The sequence below is a fragment of the Ranitomeya variabilis genome, chromosome 1 (assembly GCF_051348905.1).
Source record: "Ranitomeya variabilis isolate aRanVar5 chromosome 1, aRanVar5.hap1, whole genome shotgun sequence".
In the NCBI taxonomy this organism is placed as follows: Eukaryota; Metazoa; Chordata; class Amphibia; order Anura; family Dendrobatidae; genus Ranitomeya; species Ranitomeya variabilis.
In genome coordinates, this window is record NC_135232.1 from 845,944,364 (window position 1) to 845,965,962 (window position 21,599).

The 21,599-nt window shown below is 37.7% G+C and overlaps 14 non-coding genes across 14 annotated transcripts; all 14 read left to right on the forward strand.

Moving 5' to 3' along the window:
• The first annotated feature begins 1,648 nt into the window (after positions 1-1,648).
• On the forward strand, positions 1,649-1,721 carry TRNAK-UUU (transfer RNA lysine (anticodon UUU)). The gene has a single exon. It is a non-coding gene; the product is annotated as a tRNA-Lys (tRNA).
• Positions 1,722-3,012: 1,291 nt separating this feature from the next.
• On the forward strand, positions 3,013-3,085 carry TRNAK-UUU (transfer RNA lysine (anticodon UUU)). The gene has a single exon. It is a non-coding gene; the product is annotated as a tRNA-Lys (tRNA).
• Positions 3,086-3,694: 609 nt separating this feature from the next.
• TRNAK-UUU (transfer RNA lysine (anticodon UUU)) lies at positions 3,695-3,767 on the forward strand. Its single transcript has one exon. It is a non-coding gene; the product is annotated as a tRNA-Lys (tRNA).
• Positions 3,768-5,058: 1,291 nt separating this feature from the next.
• Positions 5,059-5,131, forward strand: TRNAK-UUU (transfer RNA lysine (anticodon UUU)). Its single transcript has one exon. It is a non-coding gene; the product is annotated as a tRNA-Lys (tRNA).
• A 609-nt stretch (positions 5,132-5,740) lies between these two features.
• Positions 5,741-5,813, forward strand: TRNAK-UUU (transfer RNA lysine (anticodon UUU)). Its single transcript has one exon. It is a non-coding gene; the product is annotated as a tRNA-Lys (tRNA).
• A 607-nt stretch (positions 5,814-6,420) lies between these two features.
• On the forward strand, positions 6,421-6,493 carry TRNAK-UUU (transfer RNA lysine (anticodon UUU)). The gene has a single exon. It is a non-coding gene; the product is annotated as a tRNA-Lys (tRNA).
• Positions 6,494-7,784: 1,291 nt separating this feature from the next.
• On the forward strand, positions 7,785-7,857 carry TRNAK-UUU (transfer RNA lysine (anticodon UUU)). Its single transcript has one exon. It is a non-coding gene; the product is annotated as a tRNA-Lys (tRNA).
• A 609-nt stretch (positions 7,858-8,466) lies between these two features.
• Positions 8,467-8,539, forward strand: TRNAK-UUU (transfer RNA lysine (anticodon UUU)). The gene has a single exon. It is a non-coding gene; the product is annotated as a tRNA-Lys (tRNA).
• Positions 8,540-11,887: 3,348 nt separating this feature from the next.
• TRNAK-UUU (transfer RNA lysine (anticodon UUU)) lies at positions 11,888-11,960 on the forward strand. Its single transcript has one exon. It is a non-coding gene; the product is annotated as a tRNA-Lys (tRNA).
• A 3,343-nt stretch (positions 11,961-15,303) lies between these two features.
• Positions 15,304-15,376, forward strand: TRNAK-UUU (transfer RNA lysine (anticodon UUU)). Its single transcript has one exon. It is a non-coding gene; the product is annotated as a tRNA-Lys (tRNA).
• A 2,662-nt stretch (positions 15,377-18,038) lies between these two features.
• TRNAK-UUU (transfer RNA lysine (anticodon UUU)) lies at positions 18,039-18,111 on the forward strand. The gene has a single exon. It is a non-coding gene; the product is annotated as a tRNA-Lys (tRNA).
• Positions 18,112-19,964: 1,853 nt separating this feature from the next.
• On the forward strand, positions 19,965-20,037 carry TRNAK-UUU (transfer RNA lysine (anticodon UUU)). The gene has a single exon. It is a non-coding gene; the product is annotated as a tRNA-Lys (tRNA).
• Positions 20,038-20,643: 606 nt separating this feature from the next.
• TRNAK-UUU (transfer RNA lysine (anticodon UUU)) lies at positions 20,644-20,716 on the forward strand. The gene has a single exon. It is a non-coding gene; the product is annotated as a tRNA-Lys (tRNA).
• Positions 20,717-21,320: 604 nt separating this feature from the next.
• TRNAK-UUU (transfer RNA lysine (anticodon UUU)) lies at positions 21,321-21,393 on the forward strand. The gene has a single exon. It is a non-coding gene; the product is annotated as a tRNA-Lys (tRNA).
• The last annotated feature ends 206 nt before the right edge of the window (positions 21,394-21,599 follow it).

Genomic DNA, 21,599 nt, shown 5'->3' on the forward strand with positions numbered 1-21,599 from the left:
TGGAGAAAGCTAAATCAATTGCTTGATGTTGCAGCTCCACCTGCTTGTAACTGCACAAGTCTGATAGCTTTTCACTGGGCTGAGTGCTCAACACTGCTCTTTCCCATTTTCCTATGCATAGAGTTAAAAAAGAGATGTAACCTGACACCTCATTGTGCTGGCAGACAGTGTTGACTTTGATTTTGAGTTTGCACAGTGACATAAAGAAAGCAGCATATCTTAGGGTACAGGTCGATGAATAGGAAGAGAATCTTAAAAAATGTACAAACTTTTTTCTGGAGAGGGCCTGGGTAGCTCAGTCGGTAGAGCATCAGACTTTTAATCTGAGTGTCCAGGGTTCAAGTCCCTGTTCAGGCGTCTTTTAAATTTCATCCTATCACTTTGTTTAAATTTCAGCTTGTGCTTTAAGTTAAGTTACATGCTTAGTTCACTCATTTGTTATTAAAAAATAAAAATGTTGCTTTTCTTCTAGATAGGAAAAGATACATTTGAATATGTCCAAACTAAATGCACGATGCTTTGCTTGATTTTGGCATTGTACAGTGATATTAAGCAGGAACATATGTTTCCCATAAAAAGCAAGCAGAACCAAAGTGAGTTCTACTTTTCTCTGTAGCACATGTGGCATCAACATTATGAAAGACAATAAACATCAGTACTGAGCTGTACGTATGTGAATTCAGCTTTGGAGAAAGCTAAATCAATTGCTTGATGTTGCAGCTCCACCTGCTTGTAACTGCACAAGTCTGATAGCTTTTCACTGGGCTGAGTGCTCAACACTGCTCTTTCCCATTTTCCTATGCATAGAGTTAAAAAAGAGATGTAACCTGACACCTCATTGTGCTGGCAGTGTTGACTTTGATTTTGAGTTTGCACAGTGACATAAAGAAAGCAGCATATCTTAGGGTACAGATCGATGAATAGGAAGAGAATCTTAAAAAATGTACAAACTTTTTTCTGGAGAGGGCCTGGGTAGCTCAGTCGGTAGAGCATCAGACTTTTAATCTGAGGGTCCAGGGTTCAAGTCCCTGTTCAGGCGTCTTTTAAATTTCATCCTATCACTTTGTTTAAATTTCAGCTTGTGCTTTAAGTTAAGTTACATGCTTAGTTCACTCATTTGTTATTAAAAAATAAAAATGTTGCTTTTCTTCTAGATAGGAAAAGATACATTTGAATATGTCCAAACTGAATGCACGATGCTTTGCTTGATTTTGGCATTGTACAGTGATATTAAGCAGGAACATATGTTTCCCATAAAAAGCAAGCAGAACCAAAGTGAGTTCTACTTTTCTCTGTAGCACATGTGGCATCAACATTATGAAAGACAATAAACATCAGTACTGAGCTGTACGTATGTGAATTCAGCTTTGGAGAAAGCTAAATCAATTGCTTGATGTTGCAGCTCCACCTGCTTGTAACTGCACAAGTCTGATAGCTTTTCACTGGGCTGAGTGCTCAACACTGCTCTTTCCCATTTTCCTATCCATAGAGTTAAAAAAGAGATGTAACCTGACACCTCATTGTGCTGGCAGTGTTGACTTTGATTTTGAGTTTGCACAGTGACATAAAGAAAGCAGCATATCTTAGGGTACAGATCGATGAATAGGAAGAGAATCTTAAAAAATGTACAAACTTTTTTCTGGAGAGGGCCTGGGTAGCTCAGTCGGTAGAGCATCAGACTTTTAATCTGAGGGTCCAGGGTTCAAGTCCCTGTTCAGGCGTCTTTTAAATTTCATCCTATCACTTTGTTTAAATTTCAGCTTGTGCTTTAAGTTAAGTTACATGCTTAGTTCACTCATTTGTTATTAAAAAATAAAAATGTTGCTTTTCTTCTAGATAGGAAAAGATACATTTGAATATGTCCAAACTGAATGCACGATGCTTTGCTTGATTTTGGCATTGTACAGTGATATTAAGCAGGAACATATGTTTCCCATAAAAAGCAAGCAGAACCAAAGTGAGTTCTACTTTTCTCTGTAGCACATGTGGCATCAACATTATGAAAGACTATAAACATCAGTACTGAGCTGTACATATGTGAATTCAGCTTTGGAGAAAGCTAAATCAATTGCTTGATGTTGCAGCTCCACCTGCTTGTAACTGCACAAGTCTGATAGCTTTTCACTGGGCTGAGTGCTCAACACTGCTCTTTCCCATTTTCCTATGCATAGAGTTAAAAAAGAGATGTAACCTGACACCTCATTGTGCTGGCAGTGTTGACTTTGATTTTGAGTTTGCACAGTGACATAAAGAAAGCAGCATATCTTAGGGTACAGATCGATGAATAGGAAGAGAATCTTAAAAAATGTACAAACTTTTTTCTGGAGAGGGCCTGGGTATCTCAGTCGGTAGAGCATCAGACTTTTAATCTGAGGGTCCAGGGTTCAAGTCCCTGTTCAGGCGTCTTTTAAATTTCATCCTATCACTTTGTTTAAATTTCAGCTTGTGCTTTAAGTTAAGTTACATGCTTAGTTCACTCATTTGTTATTAAAAAATAAAAATGTTGCTTTTCTTCTAGATAGGAAAAGATACATTTGAATATGTCCAAACTGAATGCACGATGCTTTGCTTGATTTTGGCATTGTACAGTGATATTAAGCAGGAACATATGTTTCCCATAAAAAGCAAGCAGAACCAAAGTGAGTTCTACTTTTCTCTGTAGCACATGTGGCATCAACATTATGAAAGACAATAAACATCAGTACTGAGCTGTACGTATGTGAATTCAGCTTTGGAGAAAGCTAAATCAATTGCTTGATGTTGCAGCTCCACCTGCTTGTAACTGCACAAGTCTGATAGCTTTTCACTGGGCTGAGTGCTCAACACTGCTCTTTCCCATTTTCCTATGCATAGAGTTAAAAAAGAGATGTAACCTGACACCTCATTGTGCTGGCAGTGTTGACTTTGATTTTGAGTTTGCACAGTGACATAAAGAAAGCAGCATATCTTAGGGTACAGATCGATGAATAGGAAGAGAATCTTAAAAAATGTACAAACTTTTTTCTGGAGAGGGCCTGGGTAGCTCAGTCGGTAGAGCATCAGACTTTTAATCTGAGGGTCCAGGGTTCAAGTCCCTGTTCAGGCGTCTTTTAAATTTCATCCTATCACTTTGTTTAAATTTCAGCTTGTGCTTTAAGTTAAGTTACATGCTTAGTTCACTCATTTGTTATTAAAAAATAAAAATGTTGCTTTTCTTCTAGATAGGAAAAGATACATTTGAATATGTCCAAACTGAATGCACGATGCTTTGCTTGATTTTGGCATTGTACAGTGATATTAAGCAGGAACATATGTTTCCCATAAAAAGCAAGCAGAACCAAAGTGAGTTCTACTTTTCTCTGTAGCACATGTGGCATCAACATTATGAAAGACAATAAACATCAGTACTGAGCTGTACGTATGTGAATTCAGCTTTGGAGAAAGCTAAATCAATTGCTTGATGTTGCAGCTCCACCTGCTTGTAACTGCACAAGTCTGATAGCTTTTCACTGGGCTGAGTGCTCAACACTGCTCTTTCCCATTTTCCTATCCATAGAGTTAAAAAAGAGATGTAACCTGACACCTCATTGTGCTGGCAGTGTTGACTTTGATTTTGAGTTTGCACAGTGACATAAAGAAAGCAGCATATCTTAGGGTACAGATCGATGAATAGGAAGAGAATCTTAAAAAATGTACAAACTTTTTTCTGGAGAGGGCCTGGGTAGCTCAGTCGGTAGAGCATCAGACTTTTAATCTGAGGGTCCAGGGTTCAAGTCCCTGTTCAGGCGTCTTTTAAATTTCATCCTATCACTTTGTTTAAATTTCAGCTTGTGCTTTAAGTTAAGTTACATGCTTAGTTCACTCATTTGTTATTAAAAAATAAAAATGTTGCTTTTCTTCTAGATAGGAAAAGATACATTTGAATATGTCCAAACTGAATGCACGATGCTTTGCTTGATTTTGGCATTGTACAGTGATATTAAGCAGGAACATATGTTTCCCATAAAAAGCAAGCAGAACCAAAGTGAGTTCTACTTTTCTCTGTAGCACATGTGGCATCAACATTATGAAAGACTATAAACATCAGTACTGAGCTGTACATATGTGAATTCAGCTTTGGAGAAAGCTAAATCAATTGCTTGATGTTGCAGCTCCACCTGCTTGTAACTGCACAAGTCTGATAGCTTTTCACTGGGCTGAGTGCTCAACACTGCTCTTTCCCATTTTCCTATGCATAGAGTTAAAAAAGAGATGTAACCTGACACCTCATTGTGCTGGCAGTGTTGACTTTGATTTTGAGTTTGCACAGTGACATAAAGAAAGCAGCATATCTTAGGGTACAGATCGATGAATAGGAAGAGAATCTTAAAAAATGTACAAACTTTTTTCTGGAGAGGGCCTGGGTATCTCAGTCGGTAGAGCATCAGACTTTTAATCTGAGGGTCCAGGGTTCAAGTCCCTGTTCAGGCGTCTTTTAAATTTCATCCTATCACTTTGTTTAAATTTCAGCTTGTGCTTTAAGTTAAGTTACATGCTTAGTTCACTCATTTGTTATTAAAAAATAAAAATGTTGCTTTTCTTCTAGATAGGAAAAGATACATTTGAATATGTCCAAACTGAATGCACGATGCTTTGCTTGATTTTGGCATTGTACAGTGATATTAAGCAGGAACATATGTTTCCCATAAAAAGCAAGCAGAACCAAAGTGAGTTCTACTTTTCTCTGTAGCACATGTGGCATCAACATTATGAAAGACAATAAACATCAGTACTGAGCTGTACGTATGTGAATTCAGCTTTGGAGAAAGCTAAATCAATTGCTTGATGTTGCAGCTCCACCTGCTTGTAACTGCACAAGTCTGATAGCTTTTCACTGGGCTGAGTGCTCAACACTGCTCTTTCCCATTTTCCTATGCATAGAGTTAAAAAAGAGATGTAACCTGACACCTCATTGTGCTGGCAGTGTTGACTTTGATTTTGAGTTTGCACAGTGACATAAAGAAAGCAGCATATCTTAGGGTACAGATCGATGAATAGGAAGAGAATCTTAAAAAATGTACAAACTTTTTTCTGGAGAGGGCCTGGGTAGCTCAGTCGGTAGAGCATCAGACTTTTAATCTGAGGGTCCAGGGTTCAAGTCCCTGTTCAGGCATCTTTTAAATTTCATCCTATCACTTTGTTTAAATTTCAGCTTGTGCTTTAAGTTAAGTTACATGCTTAGTTCACTCATTTGTTATTAAAAAATAAAAATGTTGCTTTTCTTCTAGATAGGAAAAGATACATTTGAATATGTCCAAACTGAATGCACAATGCTTTGCTTGATTATGGCATTGTACAGTGATATTAAGCAGGAACATATGTTTCCCATAAAAAGCAAGCAGAACCAAAGTGAGTTCTACTTTTCTCTGTAGCACATGTGGCATCAACATTATGAAAGACAATAAACATCAGTACTGAGCTGTACGTATGTGAATTCAGCTTTGGAGAAAGCTAAATCAATTGCTTGATGTTGCAGCTCCACCTGCTTGTAACTGCACAAGTCTGATAGCTTTTCACTGGGCTTAGTGCTCAACACTGCTCTTTCCCATTTTCCTATCCATAGAGTTAAAAAAGAGATGTAACCTGACACCTCATTGTGCTGGCAGTGTTGACTTTGATTTTGAGTTTGCACAGTGACATAAATCAAGCAGCATATCTTAGGGTACAGATCGATGAATAGGAAGAGAATCTTAAAAAATGTACAAACTTTTTTCTGGAGAGGGCCTGGGTAGCTCAGTCGGTAGAGCATCAGACTTTTAATCTGAGGGTCCAGGGTTCAAGTCCCTGTTCAGGCGTCTTTTAAATTTCATCCTATCACTTTGTTTAAATTTCAGCTTGTGCTTTAAGTTGTTACATGCTTAGTTCACTCATTTGTTATTAAAAAATAAAAATGTTGCTTTTCTTCTAGATAGGAAAAGATACATTTGAATATGTCCAAACTGAATGCACGATGCTTTGCTTGATTTTGGCATTGTACAGTGATATTAAGCAGGAACATATGTTTCCCATAAAAAGCAAGCAGAACCAAAGTGAGTTCTACTTTTCTCTGTAGCACATGTGGCATCAACATTATGAAAGACAATAAACATCAGTACTGAGCTGTACGTATGTGAATTCAGCTTTGGAGAAAGCTAAATCAATTGCTTGATGTTGCAGCTCCACCTGCTTGTAACTGCACAAGTCTGATAGCTTTTCACTGGGCTGAGTGCTCAACACTGCTCTTTCCCATTTTCCTATCCATAGAGTTAAAAAAGAGATGTAACCTGACACCTCATTGTGCTGGCAGTGTTGACTTTGATTTTGAGTTTGCACAGTGACATAAAGAAAGCAGCATATCTTAGGGTACAGATCGATGAATAGGAAGAGAATCTTAAAAAATGTACAAACTTTTTTCTGGAGAGGGCCTGGGTAGCTCAGTCGGTAGAGCATCAGACTTTTAATCTGAGGGTCCAGGGTTCAAGTCCCTGTTCAGGCGTCTTTTAAATTTCATCCTATCACTTTGTTTAAATTTCAGCTTGTGCTTTAAGTTAAGTTACATGCTTAGTTCACTCATTTGTTATTAAAAAATAAAAATGTTGCTTTTCTTCTAGATAGGAAAAGATACATTTGAATATGTCCAAACTGAATGCACGATGCTTTGCTTGATTTTGGCATTGTACAGTGATATTAAGCAGGAACATATGTTTCCCATAAAAAGCAAGCAGAACCAAAGTGAGTTCTACTTTTCTCTGTAGCACATGTGGCATCAACATTATGAAAGACTATAAACATCAGTACTGAGCTGTACATATGTGAATTCAGCTTTGGAGAAAGCTAAATCAATTGCTTGATGTTGCAGCTCCACCTGCTTGTAACTGCACAAGTCTGATAGCTTTTCACTGGGCTGAGTGCTCAACACTGCTCTTTCCCATTTTCCTATGCATAGAGTTAAAAAAGAGATGTAACCTGACACCTCATTGTGCTGGCAGTGTTGACTTTGATTTTGAGTTTGCACAGTGACATAAAGAAAGCAGCATATCTTAGGGTACAGATCGATGAATAGGAAGAGAATCTTAAAAAATGTACAAACTTTTTTCTGGAGAGGGCCTGGGTATCTCAGTCGGTAGAGCATCAGACTTTTAATCTGAGGGTCCAGGGTTCAAGTCCCTGTTCAGGCGTCTTTTAAATTTCATCCTATCACTTTGTTTAAATTTCAGCTTGTGCTTTAAGTTAAGTTACATGCTTAGTTCACTCATTTGTTATTAAAAAATAAAAATGTTGCTTTTCTTCTAGATAGGAAAAGATACATTTGAATATGTCCAAACTGAATGCACGATGCTTTGCTTGATTTTGGCATTGTACAGTGATATTAAGCAGGAACATATGTTTCCCATAAAAAGCAAGCAGAACCAAAGTGAGTTCTACTTTTCTCTGTAGCACATGTGGCATCAACATTATGAAAGACAATAAACATCAGTACTGAGCTGTACGTATGTGAATTCAGCTTTGGAGAAAGCTAAATCAATTGCTTGATGTTGCAGCTCCACCTGCTTGTAACTGCACAAGTCTGATAGCTTTTCACTGGGCTGAGTGCTCAACACTGCTCTTTCCCATTTTCCTATGCATAGAGTTAAAAAAGAGATGTAACCTGACACCTCATTGTGCTGGCAGTGTTGACTTTGATTTTGAGTTTGCACAGTGACATAAAGAAAGCAGCATATCTTAGGGTACAGATCGATGAATAGGAAGAGAATCTTAAAAAATGTACAAACTTTTTTCTGGAGAGGGCCTGGGTAGCTCAGTCGGTAGAGCATCAGACTTTTAATCTGAGGGTCCAGGGTTCAAGTCCCTGTTCAGGCATCTTTTAAATTTCATCCTATCACTTTGTTTAAATTTCAGCTTGTGCTTTAAGTTAAGTTACATGCTTAGTTCACTCATTTGTTATTAAAAAATAAAAATGTTGCTTTTCTTCTAGATAGGAAAAGATACATTTGAATATGTCCAAACTGAATGCACAATGCTTTGCTTGATTATGGCATTGTACAGTGATATTAAGCAGGAACATATGTTTCCCATAAAAAGCAAGCAGAACCAAAGTGAGTTCTACTTTTCTCTGTAGCACATGTGGCATCAACATTATGAAAGACAATAAACATCAGTACTGAGCTGTACGTATGTGAATTCAGCTTTGGAGAAAGCTAAATCAATTGCTTGATGTTGCAGCTCCACCTGCTTGTAACTGCACAAGTCTGATAGCTTTTCACTGGGCTGAGTGCTCAACACTGCTCTTTCCCATTTTCCTATCCATAGAGTTAAAAAAGAGATGTAACCTGACACCTCATTGTGCTGGCAGTGTTGACTTTGATTTTGAGTTTGCACAGTGACATAAATCAAGCAGCATATCTTAGGGTACAGATCGATGAATAGGAAGAGAATCTTAAAAAATGTACAAACTTTTTTCTGGAGAGGGCCTGGGTAGCTCAGTCGGTAGAGCATCAGACTTTTAATCTGAGGGTCCAGGGTTCAAGTCCCTGTTCAGGCATCTTTTAAATTTCATCCTATCACTTTGTTTAAATTTCAGCTTGTGCTTTAAGTTAAGTTACATGCTTAGTTCACTCATTTGTTATTAAAAAATAAAAATGTTGCTTTTCTTCTAGATAGGAAAAGATACATTTGAATATGTCCAAACTGAATGCACGATGCTTTGCTTGATTTTGGCATTGTACAGTGATATTAAGCAGGAACATATGTTTCCCATAAAAAGCAAGCAGAACCAAAGTGAGTTCTACTTTTCTCTGTAGCACATGTGGCATCAACATTATGAAAGACTATAAACATCAGTACTGAGCTGTACATATGTGAATTCAGCTTTGGAGAAAGCTAAATCAATTGCTTGATGTTGCAGCTCCACCTGCTTGTATCTGCACAAGTCTGATAGCTTTTCACTGGGCTGAGTGCTCAACACTGCTCTTTCCCATTTTCCTATGCATAGAGTTAAAAAAGAGATGTAACCTGACACCTCATTGTGCTGGCAGTGTTGACTTTGATTTTGAGTTTGCACAGTGACATAAAGAAAGCAGCATATCTTAGGGTACAGATCGATGAATAGGAAGAGAATCTTAAAAAATGTACAAACTTTTTTCTGGAGAGGGCCTGGGTATCTCAGTCGGTAGAGCATCAGATTTTTAATCTGAGGGTCCAGGGTTCAAGTCCCTGTTCAGGCGTCTTTTAAATTTCATCCTATCACTTTGTTTAAATTTCAGCTTGTGCTTTAAGTTAAGTTACATGCTTAGTTCACTCATTTGTTATTAAAAAATAAAAATGTTGCTTTTCTTCTAGATAGGAAAAGATACATTTGAATATGTCCAAACTGAATGCACAATGCTTTGCTTGATTATGGCATTGTACAGTGATATTAAGCAGGAACATATGTTTCCCATAAAAAGCAAGCAGAACCAAAGTGAGTTCTACTTTTCTCTGTAGCACATGTGGCATCAACATTATGAAAGACAATAAACATCAGTACTGAGCTGTACGTATGTGAATTCAGCTTTGGAGAAAGCTAAATCAATTGCTTGATGTTGCAGCTCCACCTGCTTGTAACTGCACAAGTCTGATAGCTTTTCACTGGGCTGAGTGCTCAACACTGCTCTTTCCCATTTTCCTATGCATAGAGTTAAAAAAGAGATGTAACCTGACACCTCATTGTGCTGGCAGTGTTGACTTTGATTTTGAGTTTGCACAGTGACATAAAGAAAGCAGCATATCTTAGGGTACAGATCGATGAATAGGAAGAGAATCTTAAAAAATGTACAAACTTTTTTCTGGAGAGGTCCTGGGTAGCTCAGTTGTTAGAGCATCAGACTTTAATCTGAGGGTCCAGGGTTCAAGTCCCTGTTCAGGCGTCTTTTAAATTTCATCCTATCACTTTGTTTAAATTTCAGCTTGTGCTTTAAGTTAAGTTACATGCTTAGTTCACTCATTTGTTATTAAAAAATAAAAATGTTGCTTTTCTTCTAGATAGGAAAAGATACATTTGAATATGTCCAAACTGAATGCACGATGCTTTGCTTGATTATGGCATTGTACAGTGATATTAAGCAGGAACATATGTTTCCCATAAAAAGCAAGCAGAACCAAAGTGAGTTCTACTTTTCTCTGTAGCACATGTGGCATCAACATTATGAAAGACAATAAACATCAGTACTGAGCTGTACGTATGTGAATTCAGCTTTGGAGAAAGCTAAATCAATTGCTTGATGTTGCAGCTCCACCTGCTTGTAACTGCACAAGTCTGATAGCTTTTCACTGGGCTGAGTGCTCAACACTGCTCTTTCCCATTTTCCTATGCATAGAGTTAAAAAAGAGATGTAACCTGACACCTCATTGTGCTGGCAGACAGTGTTGACTTTGATTTTGAGTTTGCACAGTGACATAAAGAAAGCAGCATATCTTAGGGTACAGATCGATGAATAGGAAGAGAATCTTAAAAAATGTACAAACTTTTTTCTGGAGAGGGCCTGGGTATCTCAGTCGGTAGAGCATCAGACTTTTAATCTGAGAGTCCAGGGTTCAAGTCCCTGTTCAGGCGTCTTTTAAATTTCATCCTATCACTTTGTTTAAATTTCAGCTTGTGCTTTCAGTTAAGTTACATGCTTAGTTCACTCATTTGTTATTAAAAAATAAAAATGTTGCTTTTCTTCTAGATAGGAAAAGATACATTTGAATATGTCCAAACTGAATGCACGATGCTTTGCTTGATTATGGCATTGTACAGTGATATTAAGCAGGAACATATGTTTCCCATAAAAAGCAAGCAGAACCAAAGTGAGTTCTACTTTTCTCTGTAGCACATGTGGCATCAACATTATGAAAGACAATAAACATCAGTACTGAGCTGTACGTATGTGAATTCAGCTTTGGAGAAAGCTAAATCAATTGCTTGATGTTGCAGCTCCACCTGCTTGTAACTGCACAAGTCTGATAGCTTTTCACTGGGCTGAGTGCTCAACACTGCTCTTTCCCATTTTCCTATGCATAGAGTTAAAAAAGAGATGTAACCTGACACCTCATTGTGCTGGCAGACAGTGTTGACTTTGATTTTGAGTTTGCACAGTGACATAAAGAAAGCAGCATATCTTAGGGTACAGATCGATGAATAGGAAGAGAATCTTAAAAAATGTACAAACTTTTTTCTGGAGAGGGCCTGGGTATCTCAGTCGGTAGAGCATCAGACTTTTAATCTGAGAGTCCAGGGTTCAAGTCCCTGTTCAGGCGTTTTTTAAATTTCATCCTATCACTTTGTTTAAATTTCAGCTTGTACTTTAAGTTAAGTTACATGCTTAGTTCACTCATTTGTTATTAAAAAATAAAAATGTTGCTTTTCTTCTAGATAGGAAAAGATACATTTGAATATGTCCAAACTGAATGCACGATGCTTTGCTTGATTTTGGCATTGTACAGTGATATTAAGCAGGAACATATGTTTCCCATAAAAAGCAAGCAGAACCAAAGTGAGTTCTACTTTTCTCTGTAGCACATGTGGCATCAACATTATGAAAGACAATAAACATCAGTACTGAGCTGTACGTATGTGAATTCAGCTTTGGAGAAAGCTAAATCAATTGCTTGATGTTGCAGCTCCACCTGCTTGTAACTGCACAAGTCTGATAGCTTTTCACTGGGCTGAGTGCTCAACACTGCTCTTTCCCATTTTCCTATGCATAGAGTTAAAAAAGAGATGTAACCTGACACCTCATTGTGCTGGCAGACAGTGTTGACTTTGATTTTGAGTTTGCACAGTGACATAAAGAAAGCAGCATATCTTAGGGTACAGGTCGATGAATAGGAAGAGAATCTTAAAAAATGTACAAACTTTTTTCTGGAGAGGGCCTGGGTAGCTCAGTCGGTAGAGCATCAGACTTTTAATCTGAGGGTCCAGGGTTCAAGTCCCTGTTCAGGCGTCTTTTAAATTTCATCCTATCACTTTGTTTAAATTTCAGCTTGTGCTTTAAGTTAAGTTACATGCTTAGTTCACTCATTTGTTATTAAAAAATAAAAATGTTGCTTTTCTTCTAGATAGGAAAAGATACATTTGAATATGTCCAAACTGAATGCACAATGCTTTGCTTGATTATGGCATTGTACAGTGATATTAAGCAGGAACATATGTTTCCCATAAAAAGCAAGCAGAACCAAAGTGAGTTCTACTTTTCTCTGTAGCACATGTGGCATCAACATTATGAAAGACAATAAACATCAGTACTGAGCTGTACGTATGTGAATTCAGCTTTGGAGAAAGCTAAATCAATTGCTTGATGTTGCAGCTCCACCTGCTTGTAACTGCACAAGTCTGATAGCTTTTCACTGGGCTGAGTGCTCAACACTGCTCTTTCCCATTTTCCTATCCATAGAGTTAAAAAAGAGATGTAACCTGACACCTCATTGTGCTGGCAGTGTTGACTTTGATTTTGAGTTTGCACAGTGACATAAAGAAAGCAGCATATCTTAGGGTACAGATCGATGAATAGGAAGAGAATCTTAAAAAATGTACAAACTTTTTTCTGGAGAGGGCCTGGGTAGCTCAGTCGGTAGAGCATCAGGCTTTTAATCTGAGGGTCCAGGGTTCAAGTCCCTGTTCAGGCGTCTTTTAAATTTCATCCTATCACTTTGTTTAAATTTCAGCTTGTGCTTTAAGTTAAGTTACATGCTTAGTTCACTCATTTGTTATTAAAAAATAAAAATGTTGCTTTTCTTCTAGATAGGAAAAGATACATTTGAATATGTCCAAACTGAATGCACAATGCTTTGCTTGATTATGGCATTGTACAGTGATATTAAGCAGGAACATATGTTTCCCATAAAAAGCAAGCAGAACCAAAGTGAGTTCTACTTTTCTCTGTAGCACATGTGGCATCAACATTATGAAAGACAATAAACATCAGTACTGAGCTGTACGTATGTGAATTCAGCTTTGGAGAAAGCTAAATCAATTGCTTGATGTTGCAGCTCCACCTGCTTGTAACTGCACAAGTCTGATAGCTTTTCACTGGGCTGAGTGCTCAACACTGCTCTTTCCCATTTTCCTATGCATAGAGTTAAAAAAGAGATGTAACCTGACACCTCATTGTGCTGGCAGTGTTGACTTTGATTTTGAGTTTGCACAGTGACATAAAGAAAGCAGCATATCTTAGGGTACAGATCGATGAATAGGAAGAGAATCTTAAAAAATGTACAAACTTTTTTCTGGAGAGGGCCTGGGTAGCTCAGTTGTTAGAGCATCAGACTTTAATCTGAGGGTCCAGGGTTCAAGTCCCTGTTCAGGCGTCTTTTAAATTTCATCCTATCACTTTGTTTAAATTTCAGCTTGTGCTTTCAGTTAAGTTACATGCTTAGTTCACTCATTTGTTATTAAAAAATAAAAATGTTGCTTTTCTTCTAGATAGGAAAAGATACATTTGAATATGTCCAAACTGAATGCACGATGCTTTGCTTGATTATGGCATTGTACAGTGATATTAAGCAGGAACATATGTTTCCCATAAAAAGCAAGCAGAACCAAAGTGAGTTCTACTTTTCTCTGTAGCACATGTGGCATCAACATTATGAAAGACAATAAACATCAGTACTGAGCTGTACGAATGTGAATTCAGCTTTGGAGAAAGCTAAATCAATTGCTTGATGTTGCAGCTCCACCTGCTTGTAACTGCACAAGTCTGATAGCTTTTCACTGGGCTGAGTGCTCAACACTGCTCTTTCCCATTTTCCTATGCATAGAGTTAAAAAAGAGATGTAACCTGACACCTCATTGTGCTGGCAGTGTTGACTTTGATTTTGAGTTTGCACAGTGACATAAAGAAAGCAGCATATCTTAGGGTACAGATCGATGAATAGGAAGAGAATCTTAAAAAATGTACAAACTTTTTTCTGGAGAGGGCCTGGGTAGCTCAGTTGTTAGAGCATCAGACTTTAATCTGAGGGTCCAGGGTTCAAGTCCCTGTTCAGGCGTCTTTTAAATTTCATCCTATCACTTTGTTTAAATTTCAGCTTGTGCTTTCAGTTAAGTTACATGCTTAGTTCACTCATTTGTTATTAAAAAATAAAAATGTTGCTTTTCTTCTAGATAGGAAAAGATACATTTGAATATGTCCAAACTGAATGCACGATGCTTTGCTTGATTATGGCATTGTACAGTGATATTAAGCAGGAACATATGTTTCCCATAAAAAGCAAGCAGAACCAAAGTGAGTTCTACTTTTCTCTGTAGCACATGTGGCATCAACATTATGAAAGACAATAAACATCAGTACTGAGCTGTACGTATGTGAATTCAGCTTTGGAGAAAGCTAAATCAATTGCTTGATGTTGCAGCTCCACCTGCTTGTAACTGCACAAGTCTGATAGCTTTTCACTGGGCTGAGTGCTCAACACTGCTCTTTCCCATTTTCCTATGCATAGAGTTAAAAAAGAGATGTAACCTGACACCTCATTGTGCTGGCAGACAGTGTTGACTTTGATTTTGAGTTTGCACAGTGACATAAAGAAAGCAGCATATCTTAGGGTACAGATCGATGAATAGGAAGAGAATCTTAAAAAATGTACAAACTTTTTTCTGGAGAGGGCCTGGGTATCTCAGTCGGTAGAGCATCAGACTTTTAATCTGAGAGTCCAGGGTTCAAGTCCCTGTTCAGGCGTTTTTTAAATTTCATCCTATCACTTTGTTTAAATTTCAGCTTGTACTTTAAGTTAAGTTACATGCTTAGTTCACTCATTTGTTATTAAAAAATAAAAATGTTGCTTTTCTTCTAGATAGGAAAAGATACATTTGAATATGTCCAAACTGAATGCACGATGCTTTGCTTGATTTTGGCATTGTACAGTGATATTAAGCAGGAACATATGTTTCCCATAAAAAGCAAGCAGAACCAAAGTGAGTTCTACTTTTCTCTGTAGCACATGTGGCATCAACATTATGAAAGACAATAAACATCAGTACTGAGCTGTACGTATGTGAATTCAGCTTTGGAGAAAGCTAAATCAATTGCTTGATGTTGCAGCTCCACCTGCTTGTAACTGCACAAGTCTGATAGCTTTTCACTGGGCTGAGTGCTCAACACTGCTCTTTCCCATTTTCCTATGCATAGAGTTAAAAAAGAGATGTAACCTGACACCTCATTGTGCTGGCAGACAGTGTTGACTTTGATTTTGAGTTTGCACAGTGACATAAAGAAAGCAGCATATCTTAGGGTACAGGTCGATGAATAGGAAGAGAATCTTAAAAAATGTACAAACTTTTTTCTGGAGAGGGCCTGGGTAGCTCAGTCGGTAGAGCATCAGACTTTTAATCTGAGGGTCCAGGGTTCAAGTCCCTGTTCAGGCGTCTTTTAAATTTCATCCTATCACTTTGTTTAAATTTCAGCTTGTGCTTTAAGTTAAGTTACATGCTTAGTTCACTCATTTGTTATTAAAAAATAAAAATGTTGCTTTTCTTCTAGATAGGAAAAGATACATTTGAATATGTCCAAACTGAATGCACAATGCTTTGCTTGATTATGGCATTGTACAGTGATATTAAGCAGGAACATATGTTTCCCATAAAAAGCAAGCAGAACCAAAGTGAGTTCTACTTTTCTCTGTAGCACATGTGGCATCAACATTATGAAAGACAATAAACATCAGTACTGAGCTGTACGTATGTGAATTCAGCTTTGGAGAAAGCTAAATCAATTGCTTGATGTTGCAGCTCCACCTGCTTGTAACTGCACAAGTCTGATAGCTTTTCACTGGGCTGAGTGCTCAACACTGCTCTTTCCCATTTTCCTATCCATAGAGTTAAAAAAGAGATGTAACCTGACACCTCATTGTGCTGGCAGTGTTGACTTTGATTTTGAGTTTGCACAGTGACATAAAGAAAGCAGCATATCTTAGGGTACAGATCGATGAATAGGAAGAGAATCTTAAAAAATGTACAAACTTTTTTCTGGAGAGGGCCTGGGTAGCTCAGTCGGTAGAGCATCAGGCTTTTAATCTGAGGGTCCAGGGTTCAAGTCCCTGTTCAGGCGTCTTTTAAATTTCATCCTATCACTTTGTTTAAATTTCAGCTTGTGCTTTAAGTTAAGTTACATGCTTAGTTCACTCATTTGTTATTAAAAAATAAAAATGTTGCTTTTCTTCTAGATAGGAAAAGATACATTTGAATATGTCCAAACTGAATGCACAATGCTTTGCTTGATTATGGCATTGTACAGTGATATTAAGCAGGAACATATGTTTCCCATAAAAAGCAAGCAGAACCAAAGTGAGTTCTACTTTTCTCTGTAGCACATGTGGCATCAACATTATGAAAGACAATAAACATCAGTACTGAGCTGTACGTATGTGAATTCAGCTTTGGAGAAAGCTAAATCAATTGCTTGATGTTGCAGCTCCACCTGCTTGTAACTGCACAAGTCTGATAGCTTTTCACTGGGCTGAGTGCTCAACACTGCTCTTTCCCATTTTCCTATGCATAGAGTTAAAAAAGAGATGTAACCTGACACCTCATTGTGCTGGCAGTGTTGACTTTGATTTTGAGTTTGCACAGTGACATAAAGAAAGCAGCATATCTTAGGGTACAGATCGATGAATAGGAAGAGAATCTTAAAAAATGTACAAACTTTTTTCTGGAGAGGGCCTGGGTAGCTCTGTTGTTAGAGCATCAGACTTTAATCTGAGGGTCCAGGGTTCAAGTCCCTGTTCAGGCGTCTTTTAAATTTCATCCTATCACTTTGTTTAAATTTCAGCTTGTGCTTTCAGTTAAGTTACATGCTTAGTTCACTCATTTGTTATTAAAAAATAAAAATGTTGCTTTTCTTCTAGATAGGAAAAGATACATTTGAATATGTCCAAACTGAATGCACGATGCTTTGCTTGATTATGGCATTGTACAGTGATATTAAGCAGGAACATATGTTTCCCATAAAAAGCAAGCAGAACCAAAGTGAGTTCTACTTTTCTCTGTAGCACATGTGGCATCAACATTATGAAAGACAATAAACATCAGTACTGAGCTGTACGTATGTGAATTCAGCTTTGGAGAAAGCTAAATCAATTGCTTGATGTTGCAGCTCCACCTGCTTGTAACTGCACAAGTCTGATAGCTTTTCACTGGGCTGAGTGCTCAACACTGCTCTTTCCCATTTTCCTATGCATAGAGTTAAAAAAGAGATGTAACCTGACACCTCATTGTGCTGGCAGACAGTGTTGACTTTGATTTTGAGTTTGCACAGTGACATAAAGAAAGCAGCATATCTTAGGGTACAGATCGATGAATAGGAAGAGAATCTTAAAAAATGTACAAACTTTTTTCTGGAGAGGGCCTGGGTATCTCAGTCGGTAGAGCATCAGACTTTTAATCTGAGAATCCAGGGTTCAAGTCCCTGTTCAGGCGTTTTTTAAATTTCATCCTATCACTTTGTTTAAATTTCAGCTTGTACTTTAAGTTAAGTTACATGCTTAGTTCACTCATTTGTTATTAAAAAATAAAAATGTTGCTTTTCTTCTAGATAGGAAAAGATACATTTGAATATGTCCAAACTGAATGCACGATGCTTTGCTTGATTTTGGCATTGTACAGTGATATTAAGCAGGAACATATGTTTCCCATAAAAAGCAAGCAGAACCAAAGTGAGTTCTACTTTTCTCTGTAGCACATGTGGCATCAACATTATGAAAGACAATAAACATCAGTACTGAGCTGTACGTATGTGAATTCAGCTTTGGAGAAAGCTAAATCAATTGCTTGATGTTGCAGCTCCACCTGCTTGTAACTGCACAAGTCTGATAGCTTTTCACTGGGCTGAGTGCTCAACACTGCTCTTTCCCATTTTCCTATGCATAGAGTTAAAAAAGAGATGTAACCTGACACCTCATTGTGCTGGCAGACAGTGTTGACTTTGATTTTGAGTTTGCACAGTGACATAAAGAAAGCAGCATATCTCAGGGTACAGGTCGATGAATAGGAAGAGAATCTTAAAAAATGTACAAACTTTTTTCTGGAGAGGGCCTGGGTAGCTCAGTCGGTAGAGCATCAGACTTTTAATCTGAGGGTCCAGGGTTCAAGTCCCTGTTCAGGCATCTTTCAAATTTCATCCTATCACTTTGTTTAAATTTCAGCTTGTGCTTTAAGTTAAGTTACATGCTTAGTTCACTCATTTGTTATTAAAAAAAAAATTGTGGCTTTTCTTCTAGATAGGAAAAGATACATTTGATTATGTCCAAACTGAATGCACGATGCTTTGCTTGATTATGGCATAGTACAGTGATATTAAGCAGGAACATATGTTTCCCATAAAAAGCAAGCAGAACCAAAGTGAGTTCTACTTTTCTCTGTAGCACATGTGGCATCAACATTATGAAAGACAATAAACATCAGTACTGAGCTGTACGTATGTGAATTCAGCTTTGGAGAAAGCTAAACACCTCATTGTGCTGGCAGACAGTGTTGACTTTGATTTTGAGTTTGCACAGTGACATAAAGAAAGCAGCATATCTTAGGGTACAGATCGATGAATAGGAAGAGAATCTTAAAAAATGTACAAACTTTTTTCTGGAGAGGGCCTGGGTATCTCAGTCGGTAGAGCATCAGACTTTTAATCTGAGAGTCCAGGGTTCAAGTCCCTGTTCAGGCGTTTTTTAAATTTCATCCTATCACTTTGTTTAAATTTCAGCTTGTACTTTAAGTTAAGTTACATGCTTAGTTCACTCATTTGTTATTAAAAAATAAAAATGTTGCTTTTCTTCTAGATAGGAAAAGATACATTTGAATATGTCCAAACTGAATGCACGATGCTTTGCTTGATTTTGGCATTGTACAGTGATATTAAGCAGGAACATATGTTTCCCATAAAAAGCAAGCAGAACCAAAGTGAGTTCTACTTTTCTCTGTAGCACATGTGGCATCAACATTATGAAAGACAATAAACATCAGTACTGAGCTGTACGTATGTGAATTCAGCTTTGGAGAAAGCTAAATCAATTGCTTGATGTTGCAGCTCCACCTGCTTGTAACTGCACAAGTCTGATAGCTTTTCACTGGGCTGAGTGCTCAACACTGCTCTTTCCCATTTTCCTATGCATAGAGTTAAAAAAGAGATGTAACCTGACACCTCATTGTGCTGGCAGACAGTGTTGACTTTGATTTTGAGTTTGCACAGTGACATAAAGAAAGCAGCATATCTTAGGGTACAGATCGATGAATAGGAAGAGAATCTTAAAAAATGTACAAACTTTTTTCTGGAGAGGGCCTGGGTATCTCAGTCGGTAGAGCATCAGACTTTTAATCTGAGAGTCCAGGGTTCAAGTCCCTGTTCAGGCGTTTTTTAAATTTCATCCTATCACTTTGTTTAAATTTCAGCTTGTACTTTAAGTTAAGTTACATGCTTAGTTCACTCATTTGTTATTAAAAAATAAAAATGTTGCTTTTCTTCTAGATAGGAAAAGATACATTTGAATATGTCCAAACTGAATGCACGATGCTTTGCTTGATTTTGGCATTGTACAGTGATATTAAGCAGGAACATATGTTTCCCATAAAAAGCAAGCAGAACCAAAGTGAGTTCTACTTTTCTCTGTAGCACATGTGGCATCAACATTATGAAAGACAATAAACATCAGTACTGAGCTGTACGTATGTGAATTCAGCTTTGGAGAAAGCTAAATCAATTGCTTTATGTTGCAGCTCCACCTGCTTGTAACTGCACAAGTCTGATAGCTTTTCACTGGGCTGAGTGCTCAACACTGCTCTTTCCCATTTTCCTATGCATAGAGTTAAAAAAGAGATGTAACCTGACACCTCATTGTGCTGGCAGACAGTGTTGACTTTGATTTTGAGTTTGCACAGTGACATAAAGAAAGCAGCATATCTTAGGGTACAGGTCGATGAATAGGAAGAGAATCTTAAAAAATGTACAAACTTTTTTCTGGAGAGGGCCTGGGTAGCTCAGTCGGTAGAGCATCAGACTTTTAATCTGAGGGTCCAGGGTTCAAGTCCCTGTTCAGGCGTCTTTCAAATTTCATCCTATCACTTTATTTAAATTTCAGCTTGTGCTTTAAGTTAAGTTACATGCTTAGTTCACTCATTTGTTATTAAAAAAAAAAAAATTGTGGCTTTTCTTCTAGATAGGAAAAGATACATTTGATTATGTCCAAACTGAATGCACGATGCTTTGCTTGATTTTTGCATTGTACAGTGATATTAAGCAGGAACATATGTTTCCCATAAAAAGCAAGCAGAACCAAAGTGAGTTCTACTTTTCTCTGTAGCACATGTGGCATCAACATTATGAAAGACAATAAACATCAGTACTGAGCTGTACGTATGTGAATTCAGCTTTGGAGAAAGCTAAATCAATTGCTTGATGTTGCAGCTCCACCTGCTTGTAACTGCACAAGTCTGATAGCTTTTCACTGGGCTGAGTGCTCAACACTGCTCTTTCCCATTTTCCTATGCATAGAGTTAAAAAAGAGATGTAACCTGACACCTCATTGTGCTGGCAGACAGTGTTGACTTTGATTTTGAGTTTGCACAGTGACATAAAGAAAGCAGCATATCTTAGGGTACAGGTCGATGAATAGGGAAAAAAATGTACAAACTTTTTTCTGGAGAGGGCCTGGGTAGCTCAGTCGGTAGAGCATCAGACTTTTAATCTGAGGGTCCAGGGTTCAAGTCCCTGTTCAGGCGTCTTTTAAATTTCATCCTATCACTTTGTTTAAATTTCAGCTTGTGCTTTAAGTTAAGTTACATGCTTAGTTCACTCATTTGTTATTAAAAAATAAAAATGTTGCTTTTCTTCTAGATAGGAAAAGATACATTTGAATATGTCCAAACTGAATGCACAATGCTTTGCTTGATTATGGCATTGTACAGTGATATTAAGCAGGAACATATGTTTCCCATAAAAAGCAAGCAGAACCAAAGTGAGTTCTACTTTTCTCTGTAGCACATGTGGCATCAACATTATGAAAGACAATAAACATCAGTACTGAGCTGTACGTATGTGAATTCAGCTTTGGAGAAAGCTAAATCAATTGCTTGATGTTGCAGCTCCACCTGCTTGTAACTGCACAAGTCTGATAGCTTTTCACTGGGCTGAGTGCTCAACACTGCTCTTTCCCATTTTCCTATGCATAGAGTTAAAAAAGAGATGTAACCTGACACCTCATTGTGCTGGCAGACAGTGTTGACTTTGATTTTGAGTTTGCACAGTGACATAAAGAAAGCAGCATATCTTAGGGTACAGGTCGATGAATAGGGAAAAAAATGTACAAACTTTTTTCTGGAGAGGGCCTGGGTAGCTCAGTCGGTAGAGCATCAGACTTTTAATCTGAGGGTCCAGGGTTCAAGTCCCTGTTCAGGCGTCTTTTAAATTTCATCCTATCACTTTGTTTAAATTTCAGCTTGTGCTTTAAGTTAAGTTACATGCTTAGTTCACTCATTTGTTATTAAAAAATAAAAATGTTGCTTTTCTTCTAGATAGGAAAAGATACATTTGAATATGTCCAAACTGAATGCACAATGCTTTGCTTGATTATGGCATTGTACAGTGATATTAAGCAGGAACATA